The following is a 22,248-nucleotide window of genomic DNA, read 5'->3' on the forward strand; positions in this document are numbered from 1 at the left end:
CAACAACTATCACCTCTAAATTGGTAAATGATTGCCTAAACCTTCTCAACACGTTAGGGAACCTCAACATAGCTGGATTCCGGGACATGAAGGACATTAGGGAAATGAAATGACTGATGACCTTGCAAAACAAGGAGCAAATATGCAACTTACTGGTCCTGAGCCTTTCTGTGGACTCACAAAAGGACACATTAATGAATTCCTTAGGAAATGGGAAGAAAGAAAATTCGCTGCACACTGGCTAAACTGTGCCGGTCAGCGTCAAGCCAAACTATTCCTAAGTCCCAACAAAGGAATATCTGACAAACTTCTCTCACTAAACAGAGTAGATCTGCGTCTTTTAACCGGATACCTTACAGGTCACTGCAGCCTGAGGTATCATTTAAATAACACTATCAGAGACCAATGTCTGCCGCTTTTGCGAAATGGACATAGAAAGCTCAGAACATGTGCTTTGTGAATGTCCTGCGTTGGGCAGATAGAGACTTCATCACCTTGGTGGTATCGTAGTATCTACATGCAATCTTTGGAACAACAAACCCATAATTGTGCTAAAAATTTTAAAAAGCCTAAAACTCTAGGGTTACAAAACTAGGCCTTTCACAATCGATCAGCTCTGGCCGCAGTGCGTAATGGCCTTCTAATAATAATAATAATATGGTATTAATTTTTATGTGAATTTACAATTTGAAAATTTTTCGAAAAAATATTTTTTTCGCAGCAAACATAGTAGGAAAATTCGCCCCAAAATAAATTTTTTTTTTTTAGAGCGAATTTTTTTCCATTTTTTTTTTTAATTCATATAGAAATTATGACATTAGTAAACAAAAAAATTTTTGGTATTTTGTATTCAGGTCACTGACGCCGATGCTACAATGCCCGCCGATTGAGAAGCCCCGCTGTGACCTTCCTGGAAGAATTAAGTGTACATCCGCCATTTTAAATTATTAAAAAAAAAAATTAATATTTTTTTAATGTATGCCAATTTTGAGAAAAATATATTGACTTGTTCATTTTAAATAATTTTAATAAAAATCAGGGAAAATAAAATAACACAATATTTTACGTATTTTTATTTTTTCTTCATTATCATATCCTTTTATATAATAGGACTATGAATAAGTTCGTGCGGTTTTACAACAGATGGCGTAACTTGATTATTATTCCATCGATCCACATTTCCAAACATTCATTGGAGAGCTACTGTCGTAAGGCACAAACGTCAGTATAAGTTTTTTATTTGAAGCGTAAACAACAATATTTTTACCACACTTGAAAATGTCGAATTTCGTGCCAAATAATGTGTTTTTGCGGGGAATTCTTCTTCATTATTTTAATATGAAGAAAAAAGCAGCCGAAAGTCATCGTATCTTGGTGGAAGTTTATGGTGAGCATGCTCTATCTGAGCGAACGTGCCAGAAGTGGTTTGCACGCTTTAAAAGTGGTGATTTTGGCTTGGAAGACGAAGAACGCGAGGGTGCGCCGCCAAAGTTCATGGATACCGAATTGGAGGAATTGCTCGATCAAGATCCGGCTCAAACGCAAGAAGAGGTTGCAAAAACTTTGGGAGTTGATCAATCAACCATTTCCAAACGTTTAAAAGCCATGGGAATGATCCGAAAGGTAGGCCATTGGGTGCCGTATGAATTGAAGCCAAGAGACGTTGAACGCCGTTTTATGGCATGCGAACAACTGCTTCAACGGCACAAAAGAAAGGGTTTTTTGCATCGAATTGTGACTGGCGATGAAAAGTGGGTCCATTACGACAATCTAAAACGTCGGGCAACGTATGGATACCCTGGCTATGCTTCAACATCGACGTCGGCGCAGAATATTCATGGCCTGAAGGTTATGCTGTGTATCTGGTGGGACCAGCTGGGTGTTGTGTATTATGAGCTACTGAAACCGAATGAAACGATTACGGGGGATGTCTACCGACGACAATTGATGCGTTTGAGCCGAGCACTGCGAGAAAAACGGCCGCAATACGCCGATAGACACGACAAAGTTATTTTGCAACATGACAATGCTCGGCCACATGTTGCACAAGTGGTCAAAACATACTTAGAAACGCTCAAATGGGATGTCCTACCCCACCCGCCGTATAGTCCAGACCTTGCGCCATCCGATTACTATCTCTTCCGATCGATGCAACATGGCCTGGCTGACCAGCACTTCCGTAATTACGATGAAGTCAAAAAATGGATCGATTCGTGGATTGCGGCAAAACCGACCGAATTTTTCACAAAGGGAATCCGTGAATTGCCAGAAAGATGGGAAAAAGTAGTAGTAAGCGATGGACAATATTTTGAATATTAAATTTGTAACCATTTTACGTCAATAAAGTTTCAAATTTCGAAAAAAAACCGCACGAACTTATTGATAGTCCTATTACATACATGTTTTAAATATTCAAAGTTATTTTTAAGTAAGCAATTTTGTTCAAAACATAACATTTCTTAGAAAAACAAATAAATAATTGGCGCGTACACTCCTGTTAGGTGTTTGGCCGAGCTCCTCCTCTTATTTGTGGTGTGCGCGTCTTGATGTTGTTCCACAAATGGAGGGACCTACAGTTTCAAGCCGACTCCGAACGGCAGATATTTTTATGAGGAGCTTTTTCATGGCAGAAATACACTCGGAGGTTTGCCATTGCCTGCCGAGGGGCGACCGCTATTAGAAAAATGTTTTTATTAATTTTGCTTTCGCCGAGATTCGAACCAACGACCTCTCTGTGAACTCCGAATGGTAATCACGCACCAACCCATTCGGCTACGGCGGCCGAAAGAAAGAAAGGAAATCAAATTTATTCTTACCAAATAAGTGTCTCGCGAAAATTCGCTCCTAAATACATCACGTGTAATATTATATTTGAGGTATGAACAATAGTTTAATCGGCGGAAAAAGTAGTTATTAACTTTAAGGCATCCAAAATCCACCACGTACAAAAAGCACATAATCAGTAAAAGATGGGCGCAAAAGTGAAATCAGAACAAAATGTAGTGCTAAATAATGAAGGGCCTCCGCACACGGGTCGTATCGTCATCGTAGCGTATGCGACAAAATATACGTGAGGCATATCTGTACCTACGTATCCACTACGCGTCACAGCATGTACGCAGCATGACGCTTAAACTTATACTTTATTTATCTCGTTTTAATCCAGAAAGTGTAACATCTCTTTACAGAGAAAGAATATTAGAGAATACTTGGAAGGTAGGTAGGTAAGATGGCAAGAGTACCCCAGGTACACTACAAGTAGCACTTACGTGCCGTTTTGATACCATAATGTGGACCACTATCTGTGATAGGATTTAGGGAGGAGATAAAACCGTCTACAGCCATCCAGTGCTGTTGATGTAGCGGAGAAGAGAAGAGGGATCTAGGTTGGAGAATTTCATCAAGTCATCCCCAAAGCAAACGCTGAGGAATCTCAAGCGCCTAGCCGCCAGAGCCGGACATTTGCAGAGAAAGTGTTCCACAGTCTCTTTCTCTGCAGGATCACCACAGCTTCTGCAATGGGGGTTGTACGGAATTCCAAGCTTCTCCGCGTGAGTGCCAATCACCCAGTGGCCAGTGATCACCGCAATGAGTTTGGAAATTGAATGGCGGGGTGTTCCCATCACCTTCTGTTTATATCGTATTGAGGCCACAGTGCTTTTGAAATGGCACACAATGAGACAGACCTCCATCTGTCTTGCGCTTTCTTTAGAAAGAAGTTGTGTAGTTTCCCTTTAACAGGGGGCAGCTGGATCCGGTTCTGCCACCCCCTTCCTGGCAAGCTAATCGGCAATTTCATTTTCTTCTATATTCCTGTGCCCAGGAACCCAGATGAGGGAAATGTTTCCTGCACGTCCGAGACGTTTAAGTTCCTCCTTACAGGAGTTCACGAGAAGAGAGCTGCAATATGGCGACGACAGTTCCTTGATTGCAGCTTGGCTATCGGAAAAAATTTTAATGTCTCCCTCCCAACAGCGATCCCGAAGCATTTTGCATGCCTGCAGGATCGCGAAGACCTCTGCTTGAAAGACGCTGCTTGTCTCCGGCCGTTTAAAGGCGACCGAGATGCTGGCTGATTTAGAGTAGACCCCCACTCCCACTCCAGACTCCATTTTGGATCCGTCAGTGAAAACAGAGGCATCTATATCCGCACCAGCTCTCCCCTCTTTCCAGTCTTGCCTGCTCGGAAAGATAGCCCTAGCACAACCCTCAAAGCGCAGTTTGCGGATGGAGAGGTCGGTGCGAATATCAGAAAGGGAAGGGGAGATCTGCTTCAAGATGTGCTATGTCCTACAGGAAGTTGTTTCCAAAGGCCAAACTCCTTCAGCCTAATAGCACTCTGAGCAGCAATGGATTTAGCCTGCATATCTACAGAAATTAAGTGGAGAATAACGTTGAGCGCAGCGGTGGGGCATGTTCTACAGGAATACTTGGAAACTAGTTAACAAATTCATGCAGTGAGAATTTGAAATAATATTTTGTGGAAGAAAAACCAAAGCCAATAGCACTTGAAAGCGAATTAAATTCTCTCGGCGTCGGAAGCATCGTTAATTCAAACCATCCCTAACCAGAAAATATCATAATTTCCTAAGCTTCGCTGAGGAATATTGAAACTACTTTTCTCTAGTAACTATGGAAAGTCAAGCGCGCCACTTATCAAATCGAAGACGGAAGTGAGGAAGAGAATAGTCATTCTACTATCTAGTGATTTTAGGTTAATGAGCAAGCACCTACTTTAACCCATATTTAAGCAACAATGCCTCCACCAGAATAGAGGACAACTTCCGCAGGTCATGAGAGACCTAACAATCACTAGCGCTGGCCTGATCGGTAGCATAACCTGCCGGCCTGTGCTATCTCTTGCGACAGCCCATTAACCTATTATCGTCACGATCGAAAACCTGCTGATTTTGTTTTCGCGAATTGAGCCGGCTTCGCGGAATTCACCGAAGACACCTTTGCCGTTCTTCCCAACCCTCCCGATGTGTGCGGGGGCGAACGCGCATTCCGAAAGGCGATCAGCGCTGCTGCGGGTGGCTTCAGCCCAGCTTGAAGAATCCGATACATTTTCAATATCCCAGTCGAACTGCCGGACCAGAAAAGTTGCGTGAGCTTTTTAGCCGACGTTTCATTTTAATTTGGAAGCCAACATTACTAAAGTTTTTCACCAGATACCGACCGAAGTCCTCCAGCGAGTCATTCAAAATTAGTGTTTATGGATGGCCAATTTACGGTGCAGTTGCGGCCAACAGTTGAAATTGATTATGTTTAAAAATAAATATCATGAGTGGACCTACACAAAAAAAAAAATAAAGAAGTCTCTAATATAAGGTTGTCAAAAAAGTCTTGCGGTATTTCCGCAAGCTTGTCTTTGCAAGCCCGTAGTTCTAGTTGTATTCGTCGCATCGGTTCACACTAGAGCTTTTTGGAAAGCTCTTTTCACATGCTAACACGTGTTTGATTAATTGTTGTTTGCTTTTAGTCGTTCGTGAGTTATAGCGTCGCAAACATGGAGCAAAATAAAGAGAAAATACGGCATATTTTACAGTACTACTACGATAAAGGCAAAAATGCATCTCATGCTGCCAATAAAATTTGTGCAGTTTATGGACCCGATACAGTTTCCATTTCCACCGCACAACGATGGTTTCAACGTTTTCGTTCTGGTGCAGAGGTGATCGAAGATGCGCCACGGTCCGGAAGACCTGTCGTCAAAAATTGCGATAAAATCACTGAATTGTTCGAAAGAGACCGGCATAAGAGCAGCCGTAGCATTGGCCAAGGGCTGGGCATGAGTCATTAAACCGTTATAAACCATTTGAAGAAGCTTGGATTCAAAAAGAAGCTCGATGCATGGGTGCCACACGACTTGACACAAAAAAACATTTTTGCCCGTATGGATGCATGCGAATCGCTTCTGAATCGCAACAAAATCGACCCGTTTTTGAAGCGTATGGTGACTGGCGATGAAAAGTGGGTCACTTACGACAACGTGAAGCGCAAACGGTCTTGGTCGAAAAGCGGTGAAGCTGCCCAGACGGTGGCCAAGCCTGGATTGACGACCAGGAAGGTTCTTCTGTGTGCTTGGTGGGATTGGCAGGGAATCATCCACTATGAGCTGCTCCACTATGGTCAAACGCTCAATTCGGACCTGTACTGCCCACAACTAGACCGCTTGAATGCAGCACTCATGCAGAAGAGGCCATCTTTGATCAACAGGCAGGGAATCATCCACTATGAGCTGCTCCACTATGGTCAAACGCTCAATTCGGACCTGTACTGCCCACAACTAGACCGCTTGAATGCAGCACTCATGCAGAAGAGGCCATCTTTGATCAACAGAGGCCGAATTGTCTTCCATCAGGACAACGCCAGGCCACACACATCTTTGGTTACGCGCCAGAAGCTCCGGGAGCTCGGATGGGAGGTTATTTTGCATCCACCGTATAGTCCGGATCTCGCACCAAGTGATTACCACCTATTTCTGTCCATGGCGAACGAGCTTGGTAGTCGGAAGTTGTTCACAAGAGAGTCCTGTGAAAATTGGCTCTCCGAATTTTTTGACAATAAGGAAGCGAGCTTCTATAAGAGGGGCATTATGAAGTTGGCATCTCGTTGGGAACTCGTCATCGACCAAAACGGCGCATATTTGACTTAAATCGCATTACTTTAACCAATTTTATGAACAATTGAAAATTCAATAAAAATACCGCAAGACTTTTTTGACAACCTTATATTTAAATATGGTAAACAAGTAAATAAAAATTGTCAAAACTGTTTACTTCACCAGCTTAAAAGTGAACAAATAGAGATCTGTAAACTTAAAAATAAATCACAAAACATGAGTAAAATAAAACAATAAAATTATTACAACAAAAGTTTTCTCAGATCTATGTGATTACGCTTCCGAAAAATTCTACCATAACTCAGTTATTAAATAGGTAGAGGCAATTTTTCATTCACAAGTATTTTGTTTAATTTTCAAAGCAACGAGGTAGAAGAAGTCAGGAAATAAAATTCTACCTATTTTAGTACATTGGGCAAATGTGAATATCAAATTCAAATCGATTGCATTGCAGCTGATGCCACCGATGCCAACACAATCAAATGCCAAACTTCATGTACACATCTACATGCATGCACACATAAAGATATTTAATCACATACAAACTTAGTCCACAGTTACGAGTAGGTATATGCAGTTTAGCTGTTATCCTTATCCTTATTGTTAGAAACAAAGAAAGATGGCGAATTTGCGACGAAAGAAGCAAAAATAAAGTGATTGAGGAGGAAGCAGTGATACCAAGAAAATCGCTTCAATGCACTGGAAAAAAAAAACGCCGCGTCCTTTTATTGTCACGTTGGGTCGGCTAACAACCATACCCATCCCCACAAAAAGTTCCAGCACTAAGTCTCTTTCAGTACACTTCAATTCAAAATGTGCAAATCCACATCTGCTTTCCTTTGGAATTTGCATTGACAGTCGTCTGCGTCAAGCGCTCAGCTGTCACATCGATGCATTAGCTGGAATTTTCTTGGCGTTTTTCTTTTCCTTTTCTTCTCATGTACTATATGCAACTTTAGCAGCAGTGTCGGCAGCATTGGCGCTTACATCTCTTTTGAGTGTTTGGCCGAGTTCCTCCTCCCATTTATGGTATGCGTCTTGATGTTGTTCCACAAATGGAACCTATGCACGTCCGAATGGTAGACACGCTCCGACCCATTCGGCTATGGCGGCCGCATTCACTCATATCGTGAGTAAATTGTTGCTTTTGTAGCAAACGTTATGATCAACATCGATAGCGCGTTAAATTTCCTTTTCATACGCGCTACACTCACACAACTACTCACACGTGCATATGCGTATCGTTTGGCTGTGTAGTTGTTTTGGCATGCCCGCAGAGTTAGCAAGTAGATTTGCTCTTTCCGAGACTCAGATATAAAGTGCTGCATTTTTCAAATTACCCTGCTGTGCTGGAAAAAGGCGAGAGATGAAGTGTAATGATAAATGGTATAAATGTAATGTAAAATAGCAATTGGAAAAAAAAATGGTCTGGGCAAAATTACATAGGTTGTTAAGGGAGTGAATTAAAAAAGAACAAGCAACTAAGGAACTGGGCATCTTGAATAGACATTATGTAAAAGGAACTTCTTTACTTGATAACTTTCTTAAACTTCAGGCAGGGCATGAAAAACAACTCTACCGTAAACGGAGTAGTGTCTCAATTATTTTTATAGATGCCTTATAATGCATGGTGATAATACTCGATACAATACAGGAGTTTCCCTTAGCAATAAATTTGATCGGACAATGAGAACTCCAATATATTCTGTTTACCTGGTATGGTGACCATTTGAGCCGAATGGGTTGGTGCATGACTACCATTCGGAAGAGTACAAGTTCGAAAGCACTGGATAGAGCAACACAATGGAACAGAAAGAGCGAGATCTTCTCTTCTTCATTTAAACAGCTTCTGCAGAATTCATGTGTTAACTACTAATTAAAGTGCCCATTATAACGGAAATCTGTGTGCTAAGACTTCTTCTTCTCAATTAGCGCGATAACCGCTTACGCGATTTTGGCCGAGTTTAACAAAGCGCGCCAGTCGTTTCTTTCTCGTGCTAACCGGCGCCAATTGGACACACTAAGTGAAGCCAACTCCTTCTCCACCAGATCTTTCCAACGCAGAGGAGGCCTTCCTCTTCCTCTACTACCACCAGCTGGTACCGCATCGAATACTTTCAGTGGCGGAGCGTTTATATCCATTCGGACGACATGACCCAGACAGCGTAGCCGCTGGATCTTTATTTGCAGCGCTATGTCTATGTCGTCGTAAAGCTCATACAGCTCATCGTTCCATCGTCTGCGATATTCGCCGTTGCCAACGTGCAAAGGTCCAAAAATCTTACGCAGAATCTTTCTCTCAAACACTCCAAGCGCCGATTCATCGGATGTTGTCATCGTCCAAGCTTCTGCGCCATACGTTAGGACGGGCATGATGAGAGTCTTGTAGAGTGTTAGTTTTGTTCGTCGCCTACTTAGTCCAAAGTAGCACTCGTTGGCAAGAGAGATTCTACGTTGGATTTTAAGGCTTACATTGTTATCGACTAAGCCTACATAAATTGGGGGACATCAGAATTTGTTTTAGAGGTATGGTTCCTTCGGCAAAGTTTCTTATTTTGATCCCTAGAATATGATTTTCACAGAGCAATGGGCGATTTTTTTGCCTCCCCACAAATCGACCCGGCCTAGTACTCATCAATCAACTTGGTGACTAGCGTCGCTTGTTCATCGGTCCTGTAGTTCCTCTCAATGCCGCAATAGCCAGGAACCCATGTTACCTACATTCGATGGAGCAGGATGGCTCAACAGGAAAAGGCAGAGAGAAGCCAGAACTACATTATCGCGATAAATAAAACAGCGGAGGACATTCTGTACGCAGGATTTGGAAAAATCGCGTGGTCCTTTGGTAGCGAGTTCTATCGTACATCCTTCTAACATCTTAAACGAGAAGGTGGGTGAGTCGGAGCAGATATCAAACCCCGGGAAGGCACCAAAGCCTGATACGGAAAGTTCTTCAAATAAGCCTTCAGAAAAGGAAGGAAGCCTCAATAGAGCTCCTTCAAAATTGAAAGCGGCTCGACTCAGGAAATTGTTGTCGAAACACCCTGCCACTCTCAACTTATTTTGTAAAACTAACAGAGACTTACTGATGGTTATGATCAAGATCTGGTCAATACACATTTTCCAGGCTGCATAGACCACTTAGTTCAAGATCCTGTAAGAAATTAAGTAGTAAACATACCGCAAGACATTATCATAACGTAAACAATATATTGGGCAGTTAACACTTTTGACCCAATTAAATTACAAGGTAGAGATGGAACTTTTCCAGCTATACTCCAAAGGATGAGCAATTTGTGGGTACCAGCGACATAAACAGGATGCCTGAGGTTTGACCATATGTCTCTACTTTGGCGCACTTGAATACTCAACCGTCCGCCGTTTGACATTGCGGCAGAATATCTAGCAGCTAAATCTGCCGTAAAACTTAACGCAACCGGGAAATTTACCCGTAAAACATTCGGACATAGCACAATAGGTATGGATTATAGGGCCAATACGAATTATATAACTCCGAAAGAGAACTGGGTGAAGAGATTCCGAAGAACAACAGAAGAAGATAGGTGGAAAAGAGGCGTAAACTTAGCTTCATATATATACTGACGGCTCGAAAATGTTGCATGGAATAACTGCAGTGATTTATTGCGCAGAACTAGGCATCAGGTCACAATTTGCTAGCGGCACGCGCTTACAAGATAGAAATCGCAAACAGCGACAACCGCAGATTTCGCATTGAACTGGAAGAGAGGGAAACTCTAGAACACATCTAGCATTAGCTATGAAATGCCTAGGAGCTCTGCAATATGAGAAGTTAAAACGTTATTTGGATTTGCAAAGGCCGCTGGCTTATTACAAGCAGTCTACTATGTACAAAGAAAAGCAAAGGTAAAGCTCCACCTGGTACCACTAAGGACCAGTATGTCTATGGGATGGCTTTCAGCCAGCCAGGTCAACCTAATCTTTCTGGCATATCAGGGATGTTATTTTAATGGTAAAAAAATCGATAACTAAAATTCCAAGCGTTAGATGGACCACCCTGTATGTGCGTGAATTTAGATAAAAACAAAATCAAAAGCAAAACTTACACGAAATTCCATTAGAAAATAAATAACCATGATGCATACACATAAACATATAATATATACACATCAACATATCTATGTGTGCGTATATATGCAATATGGTATTTGTATTCACACCGATATATGTATAGTATGTTATACATTAGGCCGGGTCGATTTGTGGGGAGACAAAAAAATCGCCCATTGCTCTGTGAAAATCATATTCTAGGGATCAAAATAAGAAACTTTGCCGAAGGAACCATACCTCTAAAACGAATTCTGATGTCCCCCAATTTGGGTCGAACTTTTTAGTTTCTTTTCTCATGTGGCCTCACGCCACGTGTCGTACTCTGGATGTACAACTTAGTGGTTCTGCCAATTTTGACATACGGTTGCCTAGTTTGGTGGTTAGCTCTTCAGAAGGGCTACAACTTCACTAAATTAGAGAGAGTGCAGAGAACTGCATGTGTGGGCATCACTGGTGCCTGCAGAACATGTCCCACCGCTGCGCTCAACGTTATACTCCACTTAATTCCTGTGGATCTGCAGGTTAAATCCATTGCTGCTCAGAGTGCTATCAGACTGAGGGAGTTTGGCCTCTGGAGACAACTCCCTGTTGGGCATAGCAGCATCTTGAAGCAGATCTCCCCTTCCTTATCAGATATTCGCACCGACCTCTCCATCCGCAAACTGCGCTTTGAGGGTTGTGCTAGGGCTATCTTTCAGAGCAGGCAAGACTGGAAAGAGGGGAGAGTTGTTGCGGATATAGAGGCCTCTGTTTTCACTGAGGGATCCAAAATGGAGTCTGGAGTGGGAGCGGGGGTCTACTCCAAATCAGCCAACATCTCGGTCCCCTATAAATTGCCGGAGACAAGCAGCGTCTTTCAAGCAGAGGTCTTCGCGATCCTGCAGGCATGCAAAATGCTTCGGGGTCGCTGTTGGGAGGGAGACATAAATATTTTTTCCGATAGCCAAGCTGCATTCAAGGCACTGTCGTCGCCGCATTGCAGCTCTCTTCTCGTAAACTCCTGCAAGGAGGAACTTAAACGCCTCGAACGGGCAGGAAACATCTCCCTCATCTGGGTTCCTGGGCACAGGAATATAGAGGGAAATGAAATTGCCGATGAGCTTGCCAGGAAGGGGGCGGCAGAACCGAGTCCAGCTGCCCTCTTCTCCGACATCGGTATCCCCTTGGCCGTCGTTAAAGGGAAACTACACAATTTCTTTCTAAGAAAAGCGCAAGACAGATGGAGGTCTGTCTCATCGTGTGCCATTTCAAAAGCACTATGGCCTCAATACGACATAAACAGAACGCTTAAGGTGATGGGAACCCCCCGCCATTCAATTTGTAAACTCATCGCGGTGATCACTGGCCACTGGGTGATCGGCACTCACGCGGAGAAGCTTGGAATTCCGTACAACCCCCATTGCAGAAGATGTGGGGATCCTACAGAGAAAGAGACTGTGGAACACTTTCTCTGCAGATGTCCGGCTTTGGCGGCTAGGCGCTTGAGATTCCTCAGCGTTCCCTTTGGGGATGACTTGACGAAATTCTCCAGCCTAGATCCCTTTTCTCTCCTCCGCTACATCAACAGCACTGGATGGCTGTAGACGGTCTTATCTCCTCCATTAATCCTTTCGCAGGTAGTGGTCCACTCTATGGTATCAAAACGGCACGTAAGTGCTACTTGTAGCGTACCTGGGGTACTCTTGCCATCTTACCTACCTACCTACCTCATGTAAAGGCCAAAAATCGTGATATTTTGAAATGTTTGTATGGGGAATCCCCCAGGGGAGTTCCAGGGGGTGTGCCACTGGCATGAGTGGATCGGCCGTCCAAAGTTAGTTGAGGTCGGTCATACATTTGGACTCGATTGGAGCACTCTAAATGGGTCAAAGTGGGATTTTTCGTTCGACCCAAAATGGGGGACATCAGAATTCGTTTTAGGGGTATGGTCCCTTCGGCAAAGTTTCTTATTTTGATCCCTAGAATACGATTTTCACAGAGCAATGAGCGATTTTTAAATCGACCCGCCCTATCATACATACTATAACTGTAAATATGATTCAAAAATATTAGTTATATATAAGAAATTCATACAGCCTTATTGCATATACAACTCAGTACAGATATGTGCACGTGTACATACTCGCATTTGTTAGTATATAAGTAATGCTTCCACAACAGACAGGCGTGTTGATCCACTTTGACATTTTACAAATAGCAAGCATGTCCTGGTTGACCTCCCGCCTCATCGACTCTATCTCAGCCACAGACTCACTTGGGCGGGTGCAGCTTTTCCAACGTACACATCCATATAGGAAAATACATGCAAACTCTACTCTCACCAGACGTCAGTACTTTGACTACTAGTGGAGTGTTGATTACGTCTGTATGAAAGTAAAAATTTACTTCCAGTCAGATAGGGCACATTTATTTAAAAATCGGAGTTGTATGTTCGCAGCAACTGTCCAGCTGTCTTCAGTTATTCCTGATTTTTGTTGCATTTCCACACTAAGGTATGATATTTTGCATTTTGCTGCTTCTCTGCCACGACAATTTTCCTTTTCAAACTACCTCTTCCCTATTATTTTCTATTCTGCCACTGCTACACTTCCTTTCCTGCATCATCTTTGGTTTTTGTGCGATTTTATGCTGTGCTGCCTTCGTTTTAAACATTTTAGTACAACATTTTTGGTAAAGATACTTTTTTTAACTACACTTATATCAACAACACTCCACAACACAGTTAGCAACATATTCATTGGCCTCTCGTTTTGCTGCATCCATTTGTGCCCTGCATTTTGGCCTTGCGTGTGTGCACGTACTGTGGCGTGAAAGTGTTACGTGCTTGGTGTGAGCTCAGCAAAGTATTTAAACTTTTTACCCTTTCATTTCGTTTACACATGCACTAAGTTATTTTCTTACAAACTCGAATGCACATGCGTGCGAACCGGATCACATTTATTCGTAAATAACCACTTGCCATTAGGACGACGAGGTCAGCAAGGATTCAGGTAGCTAAATTGCTTCATTACTTTGAGTTTCATATATAGATTTAACTTCCTTTGGAAAAATGGCGTGGTAACCAGTAAACAGCACTTTTCATATGCCGAATGGGGAATCACCTTCAGCTCCTTCTGCCTTATCACCTCACTCGTCTGAAAGCCTAATGATGCCTTCGATAGATAACATTTTGGGCCAATTTACAATATGCTTAACTTACTTGTGACTTTTGTCATTCATAGAGTGGCAAACATTATAATAATCATGTTTATTTCTCTGTTACTATGAACTAATGCTTGGATTTGCAATTTGAATTTTGAGGTCAATCTCTCATGGAAGGTGTTTTTCGACATAAATTGCCTAAAGTACAGCATATCAGAATAGCACAACTGATTTGAGCATTATGTTTTGATAATCCTGTGATTCACAATATCCCTCAGTGAACAGAAGAACGAAAAAGAACCAACATAGCTAATTCGCGATTTACAATTGTGTATCCTTTAGTACCTTTACTAATAGGCTATAATATACCCTTCACTAACCTCGAGAAACATATGTTAATGAATATTCCCATATTCCGTCGTATAAGGGAAGCATGATTTTGGCAGTCAGGCACATTATTAATACATTGTACAAGATACTCGCCTCCGATATTATTGCTACTTCTGGCTCTGTTCTAAGGGATTGACAGGAGTATATGTACATTAACCTTGCACCGGTTCCAGCCAGCATCATGATTGGCATATCTGCCCACTCCCTCCCTCATATTTCTTTGTACTCTAATACCCAGCAAATAGTGACGCTTTTCTTTGTACAACGTTCATCTTCTTTGGTTTCGAAATACCACACAAAGCGCAACTTGTTCACGATTGCTATTAATCCCTTAAGGGGTAACACCACTCTACACGCGTAAAATAAACACGATTTTTAAAGAATTTTTTTGTGTAGAAGGAAAGGGAAAACAATCACTCTGATTTGGGAAGTTATTACTTATATACTAAAATACAAAACTATAAAGTTTGATCGAAAAATTTTACAAAATGGCGGCATTGGAGACATTTTTGTAATGTGGTTTCTCTTGAAGGAGCTCCGCGGCACGCAGCACAGAGGGTGCAAATTTTAATCTGGAACAAGGAAATTTTTTTTCTTCATCTAGATAAGAATAGCTAGAGAAACACGTAGGGGATTTAAAAAATATTTATTTTTGTGGAATTAGCAGGCATTTGAAGGAAAATACTCTATTTTGGACTAAAAAAACGGCACTTAAATAATTATAACAATCGTTTAAATTAATCTATCGAAAATCCCCTACGCTCTTCTCTTAAGAAGGTTATTATACAGACGTAGTGAAAAACCTGATTAAAAATATTTAAAATTGTTTGAGTTATGCTGCGTGCCAATTTCAGAAAACGTGTTTTGAGAAAAACGCGTTTAAAGTTTGGAAATTTGGAGAAATCGTTAGGTAGCAGTCACTAACGCTTGGTTAAAAGCTTAAAATATTTATGAAATAAACTTCGGTAACGTATAAAACTTTTTGTTCTGTATTTTAAAAGCTTCAAAGAATTTTTTAAGCTTATAAAAAAAAAATCAATTTTTTGAAATTTCTACAGTGGGGTTACCCCTTAAGGGGGGAAGTACCTTTAGACGTTTCAAAAAATCGATTTTTTTTTTTATTGTCTTAACCGATAGGTATATGCTCTAAGAATATTATTGCAAAATTTCAAAAGCCGATCTTGAAAATTATGGAAGATATGCCACTTGAAAGTGGCGCGCGCCGAGCCGACCGAGCGCGCCTGGCGTCAAGGATCCCCGTTGCGCGCGTAATCCGGAATACCGTGTTGTTTTATTTTCCAAGAATTTAGTGTAAAGAATGCGAAAAGTCGCATTCTTTACACTAAACTTACATTCTTAAAATACTCTTCTCCCTTCCCTTTCTTCTTCACGCATCTTTTTCGTCAGTTTCTCGGGCTAGTTTCAGTGTTGCCTCGACTCTTGGCGAGTAAAGATGTATCCCAAAGGCAAAAAAGACTCCGCGACGCGTAGTTCGATTTCGAGAAAACGTAAATTTTATGGAAATCGATTTACGAAAAACGTTAAGGACGATCCGAATGCAAGTTCTGCTCGAAAAAAAATTACAAGTTCAAGTGCAGAATCTTTGATTGTGAATGTGCTTCACACGTACAGAATAATCGAATTTTTGACAGTTTTTGGCGCGCTCTCGGACATTCTTATCTGCGCAAATTGTAAAAAAGAAGTGAAATTCGCGGAATGTGGACAAAGATGTTTGGGTTTTAAGATTGTTGTTTCATGTTCATGTGGTCGGAGAGAAATAAATTCGGGGCCAACTCTAAATACGGACTATGAAATCAATAGGAGAATTGTCTTCGTTTTTCGACTACTGGGCATAGGTCGACAAGGAATCAACATTTTTTGTGGCCTGATGGATTTTTGCAAGGGGTTATCGAATACCACGTACAATAGAGTGGTGCAACACATTCACAATGCAGCACAAGCGGCTTTCGAGAGAACCACGAAGGAAGCAGTCCAGCAGGAGAGAAAGAAGAATGTTGAAAACGGAATCCACGAAACTCATTTGAAAGTGTCTGGCGATGGTTCCTGGAAGAAGCGGGGGTTCACGTCTCTCTATGGCGTAACAACGCTCATTGGGCATTATACCGGGAAAGTTGTCGATATGGTGGTAAGAAGCTCCTATTGCCAAGCTTGTACTGCGTGGGCTCCGAAGAAGGGCACAGAAGAATATGAAGACTGGTATGAACAACACGAAGAATTATGTACGAAAAAGCACGAAGGTTCAGCAGGAAAGATGGAGGTGGATGCCATCATTGACATGTTCGAAAGGTCGGAAGAAATGCACGGGGTAAAGTATTTAAATTATATCGGCGACGGAGACTCCAAGACTTTCGCGAACATCTTGAAAAGCAATCCGTATGGTGACGACTTTCCGGTAACAAAAAGCGAGTGTGTGGGCCATGTCCAAAAAAGAATGGGCACGCGACTGCGAAATATTAAAAAGACGAACAAACTCGGTGGCAAGGGGCGGTTGACAGATGGTGTAATCAAAAAATTAACAATTTATTACGGCCTGGCAATAAGGAGAAATACAAATTCTGTGGAGAACATGAGAAAGGCTATAATGTCGACACTGGATCACTATTGTTCGACAGACAAAAAGCCCAGACATGGAAACTGCCCCGCAGGCGAAGACACCTGGTGCGAGTGACGTAGGGCCGAGGCCACCAAAAGCTTGAAGTCCTACAAGCACTCGCCGCGTCTTATTCCACCCGACGTTGAGACCAGCATTCGTCCCATTTATGATGCTCTCTCAACGAATGATCTCCTCAATAGGTGCTTGGGCGGGAATACACAGAACGCGAACGAGTCATTCAACGCCACGGTGTGGCGCATGACTCCAAAACATCTCAATTCCGGGAAAAAAATTATTGACATTGCCGCGTACATCGCTGCCGGATTGTTTAATGAAGGCTACAGTTCGATTTTGAGGCTAATGGGATCTCTGGACTGCATCATTGGGCATCAGTGCAAGATGTTCGCCGATCAGATGGACGACGTTAGACTGGCGCGCGCAGACCGACGTCACAGCGACTGCACGAAGGAGGCCCGCAGTGCTCGTAGGGAGGCACAACTCGCCGAAAACGAATATTTTGAGGAAGCTGAGGGTTTGCTCTATGAGCCTGGTGGTGCTGATTAGCGTCCAACTTCGGTAAGTTTCTTTTTCCTTGACCGCGAACTTTAAACGGCGTTTTCTCGAAACCATGTTTTTCAAATTGGCGTAAGTGATTACGGAAAAAGTATTGAACCAATTTTCTTCATCAAGGTTTCATTTTAAAGGGCATAAAAAGCTACTCTAGGTAAACTACGGACGAAAAGAAAAAATAATTTTTAGATACTTTTTAACACAAAAATTTTTGCAAGCCTCATTTTTTTTTGAAGCCTCATTTTAATGGTTAATCTTCGAATTTGCTAGAGATTGTAGTCTATCTAGGTTAAAAAACCCTCCTGAGTAAAATAATGTTTGATTTTATGATTTCAGATGAAAGTTGCGGTTAGGATCGCTTTCGCCGAATTCGATGTCAGCGGCGACACGATTTACGTGAACCGCCATAACTCAATTAATTGCTTATTTATAATAAGTTTAATACGCTTTTTTCTTCTTGGAGCATTGCCCTAAATATATATCATATTAATTTCATGTGCACTGTTTTCATTTTCCCAAAAATAAATCACGAAAAACTGGTTTTTTTCGGCCCTCTAAAGGTACTTCCCCCCTTAAAGGCAGCTTCGGAGTCAGAGAAGATATTTTACAGAACTTGTAAAGCACTGTGTTAATTTGGAAGCTTGTACAACTATTGAAAACCCAAGCTGCAAACAGAATACCACGACTTCTACACCTTCAATCATTTTAAATAGCAAGAGTAGCGATTGAGCCGAAGTCTTTTCCTCCACCTGTTTTGAGGTGTCACTCTGGCCATCCTTGCAATTTTTCTATTACCTTCATTTCAGCGCCCTCTTCTCCGGTTAGTTCTTCTGGAAAAAAGTGTATGAATGGATGACAGAAGGTTCTATGTTTGGAGAACTATAATATAAAACGTAATAAATCTCTCAAACAAAACTCCTTGGTTCACCAAAGAAGTAAAACAGATAACTGAACTGAAAAAGAAGGCATTTTTAGACTACAAGACAGCAAAAACAGCGGAAAGCACAGAACGCTACGTTGAACAAAGCAATTTAACCAAAATTCGTAAAAGAATCGTATTGGGAAAGTTTCACAAAGTCCATGCAAAGTGATATGTACGGTGTTCAAAGAAAGTTATAGAAAATGTGAAGAAATGAGAAGATAGAAGAGAATGAAACAATAAAAATGCATCCAATACCACTTAGTAAACGGGAATATACTTTAAAGAATTATACAAAAATGGCACGCGCCATTCTATGATCATGAATCTAGAGATATAAATAAAGCGTTTTTCAGTAAGAGCGCTTCAACTTTTTTTTTGAATAAAACACAAACGGTTGGACTTTTTTAACTAATTTTTTTTTTATTATCGAGTTTGAACATATACATTTAAGTATGAAATTCGATTTCTTTTGCATGACCACCGCGTGCACGTTTTACGAAGTCCAATCGTTGAACCCAATTTTCGACCACTCTTTTGCATAAATCGGCCGAAATTCCAGCAATTTCGCGTGCAATATTGGCTCTGAGCTCACAAATCGTCGCCGACTTGTTACTGTAGACCAATGACTTCACATAACCCCAAAACGGGACGGATTGTTAAATGGACCGTAAAATGGCCGTAATGCTCTTAAAGTAGCAGCAACAGAACGATTATTTTCATAAAAAATTTGCACGATTTGCAATCGTTGCTCAAGTGTGTAGCGTTCCATGATGAAATGTACACTAATGAAGTTTACAAATGACAAGCGAAAAAAAAAAAAAATATTGCATCGTTCGCCCTCCCTATCGGAAAAAAGTTGAAGCGCACCTATTGAATAACTCTATATATTTATTTTACAACAAATTATGAAAAAGTCAATCGAGTTCGATAATCCTGCTTGTATGTGTTTTGTTGATACTCGTATTAAGAAAGCGTTTGATCGAGTCAAACTTGACGATGTACTGCAAATGTTAATATAAAAGAAAGAAAGGTATCTCGAAAAATCCTACAAGTCACCAGCGATCTCAATACCACGTGCTCAACAAAAGAAAAGGTAAATTGTAAATAACGGGTGATTTTCTAGCTATTATCTTTTTAAACAGTTGGTTTCAAAAGCTGACGCACGTTTCGTGTTTTGCTTCACTGTCAAACATCTTCAGTTTGCAAATCATTGAATTTTATTATAAAAATGCATGTTCTGTTAAGAAAGTTTATCGCCCGCTTCTTCCATTTTATGGTCAGTTTAAACGACCCACTGAAGCGGCTATTCGAGTTACTGTGACTAAGTTTAGAACCAAATTTATATTATTGGACATCAAACCACAAACACGCTTACGTAGAGTGCGAACTGAAGAAAATATCGCAGCTGTATCGGCCAGTGTTAAAGATGACCATCAATTATCGATTCGTCGCCGTTCGCAGCAATTGGGCCTCTGTTACTCAACAACGTGAAAAATTTTGCGAAAGGATTTAAGTGTGAAGCCTTTCAAGTACAGCTGGTGCTAGAATTGAAGCCGAACGATCTATCGCAACGCAGAATTTTTGGTGAATGGGCTCTTGGAAAGTTGGCCGAAGATCCACTTTTTTATCGAAAATTGTGTTCAGCGACGAAGCTTTGGAGTGAAGATCAGCCAGAAGAATTGCAAGAGCTACCAATGTATACAGAAAAGGTCACAGTTTGTTGCGGTTTATGGGCTGGAGGTATCAGGATTAAATTATCTCAAAAGTAAGGCAACTAGCTGGATACAAAATGAACAGTGCAAACATATCAATAATATGTTGCGCAGACAACAGAGTTTTGGTAGCTGATTGCGGGAATAATCTTCAAAGGCTTTTGCAACGCTTTATTATGACTCGCAAAAAATACAATATGGAAGTTTCAACTGAAAAAACTAAATCTTTAGTAATATGCAAAGAACCTAAAAGATGCAAATTGGAGATTGATAGCCATGTGATAGAACAAGTACTGCAATTTAAATATTTGTGTGTAGATGTATCTAGCAATCGAAGTAACAGAGGTATGCGGAAGCGATGCACGTAGGTATATCAGGGTGACCTGCGACAAATCGTATGGAAAATATAAACATGGAAAATAAAACGCGAATCTACAATACAAAACAATTGTAAGTCCGATATTGACTTATGAAGCAGAAGCTCATGCAGATAACATGAAAACGCACCAATTGCTGCGGACTACTGAAATGCATGCATTTAGGGCTATAGCTGGAAAAACTAAACTAGACCACATACGAAACGAGGTGATAAGAGCACAGACAGGGGTGACCGACATTGTAAAATTCGTACGAGCCTGAAGACGATCTTGGAACGAACATGTGACACGAGCTCCTAGTAATCGGTTGAAAAAAATAGCTCGAGATGGAATACCAGAAGGAAGAAGACGGCCACCAAAGCGATGGGAAAGTTGAACATCTACCTCAACAGAAGACCAATCACAACGATGATATGGGGTTTATACATTATATTGTATATGAATGTACAAAAATTTAGGTGTGATTTCTCTAAATATTAAAATGTATTTACTTTTGTCTCAATGAGTATACATTTGCAAACTTTAATGTATAAATATGAATGTTTTCTAATTTTTGTGTAAAGAAAAACAGGCAAAGCCTATAACAAACGATAAAGAAGAAAAAAGACGACATTTCTCAGATGATTTCACTTGCAAGATCAAAGGTATTTTTCCAAAGAAATATATGTAAGTTAAAATTTGTATAATAATTATTATATTTAAGAAGCTTATAAACAAGGGACAACGTAGTTTATTTTGACGAATTAAGTATTTACTTACAAGACTTTTCATATTAATGCATATTTTTCACTTTTTTATGTTAAAACCCTCACTTGTCAGTTTTAAGTTAGTTTCCTGTCCGACATTTCCTACATGGTACTTTTACCTTATAGAATTACATACTATGTTGCCATAAATGCTCATGTATACATGTGAATATGCATATGTACATATATTCTTGGCCATGTATTTAATTACTAAGAACTTTTGCTTGAGCGGAAATAGAGCAATATAATAAAAAATATTTGTTTATAAAGAGGAAGTAAGGAAAAAGAAATCGAATATGAAAAGTTTTACTGTTCAACACCAAGACAGTATGCATATAAAGTAAAATTGACAACAACAATAAAGAGCACTACAATAAACACAAAACCAGTAATGGAAATGCCAAGTGATTTGGCTAAGAAACTAAATGGGCTGACTAAAGAAAAAATAAGAATATAAACAACCGCAAATGAAGACACGAAAAAGTTGTGGCGAACCAAAAAAGGGAAGTAGGGAATAAATGCGAACAATATGAGATAAAGAAAACTAGAAGAAGTATACGATACTTGCCAAAAATATGTGCTAGGAGCAGTATCAGAAGGAATGGGCAGGAATCGAAAGAAAGAAATGGTAAGAGAGGAGGGAATGAAATCACGAAATGGATGTGACCCAGTATTCGACTCTGAAATGAATTTATTTGCTAGTGTACTGCTAGTTTACGAAATTCTGCAGCTTCATTTTGGAAACTTGTATGAGCGCATTTATACAATTTGATTTGTCTGTGTACACAGGGTGGTCTATATAGAATCTGATTTTATTTTGACATTGACAGTTTTTCTTGCTTCAAAATATTACCTAATTGTCAATATTGCATACCCCCGGGAAGCGAAAAAGATATTTTCTGTGCTTGACCATTGCAGAATAAAGAAGCTACCAGCTTATTTTCGAGCTGTGAGCTTATTAGAAAGGAAATCAGAAAGCATATACGCAATAATCGAAAAGGCAATCCAGCTGCTTAAAGTGATAGTTTACTGTTGATTGTAGATTAGATTGTAGGTGAATTG

The sequence above is a fragment of the Anastrepha ludens genome, chromosome 6 (genome assembly GCF_028408465.1).
Source record: "Anastrepha ludens isolate Willacy chromosome 6, idAnaLude1.1, whole genome shotgun sequence".
NCBI lineage: Eukaryota > Metazoa > Arthropoda > Insecta > Diptera > Tephritidae > Anastrepha > Anastrepha ludens.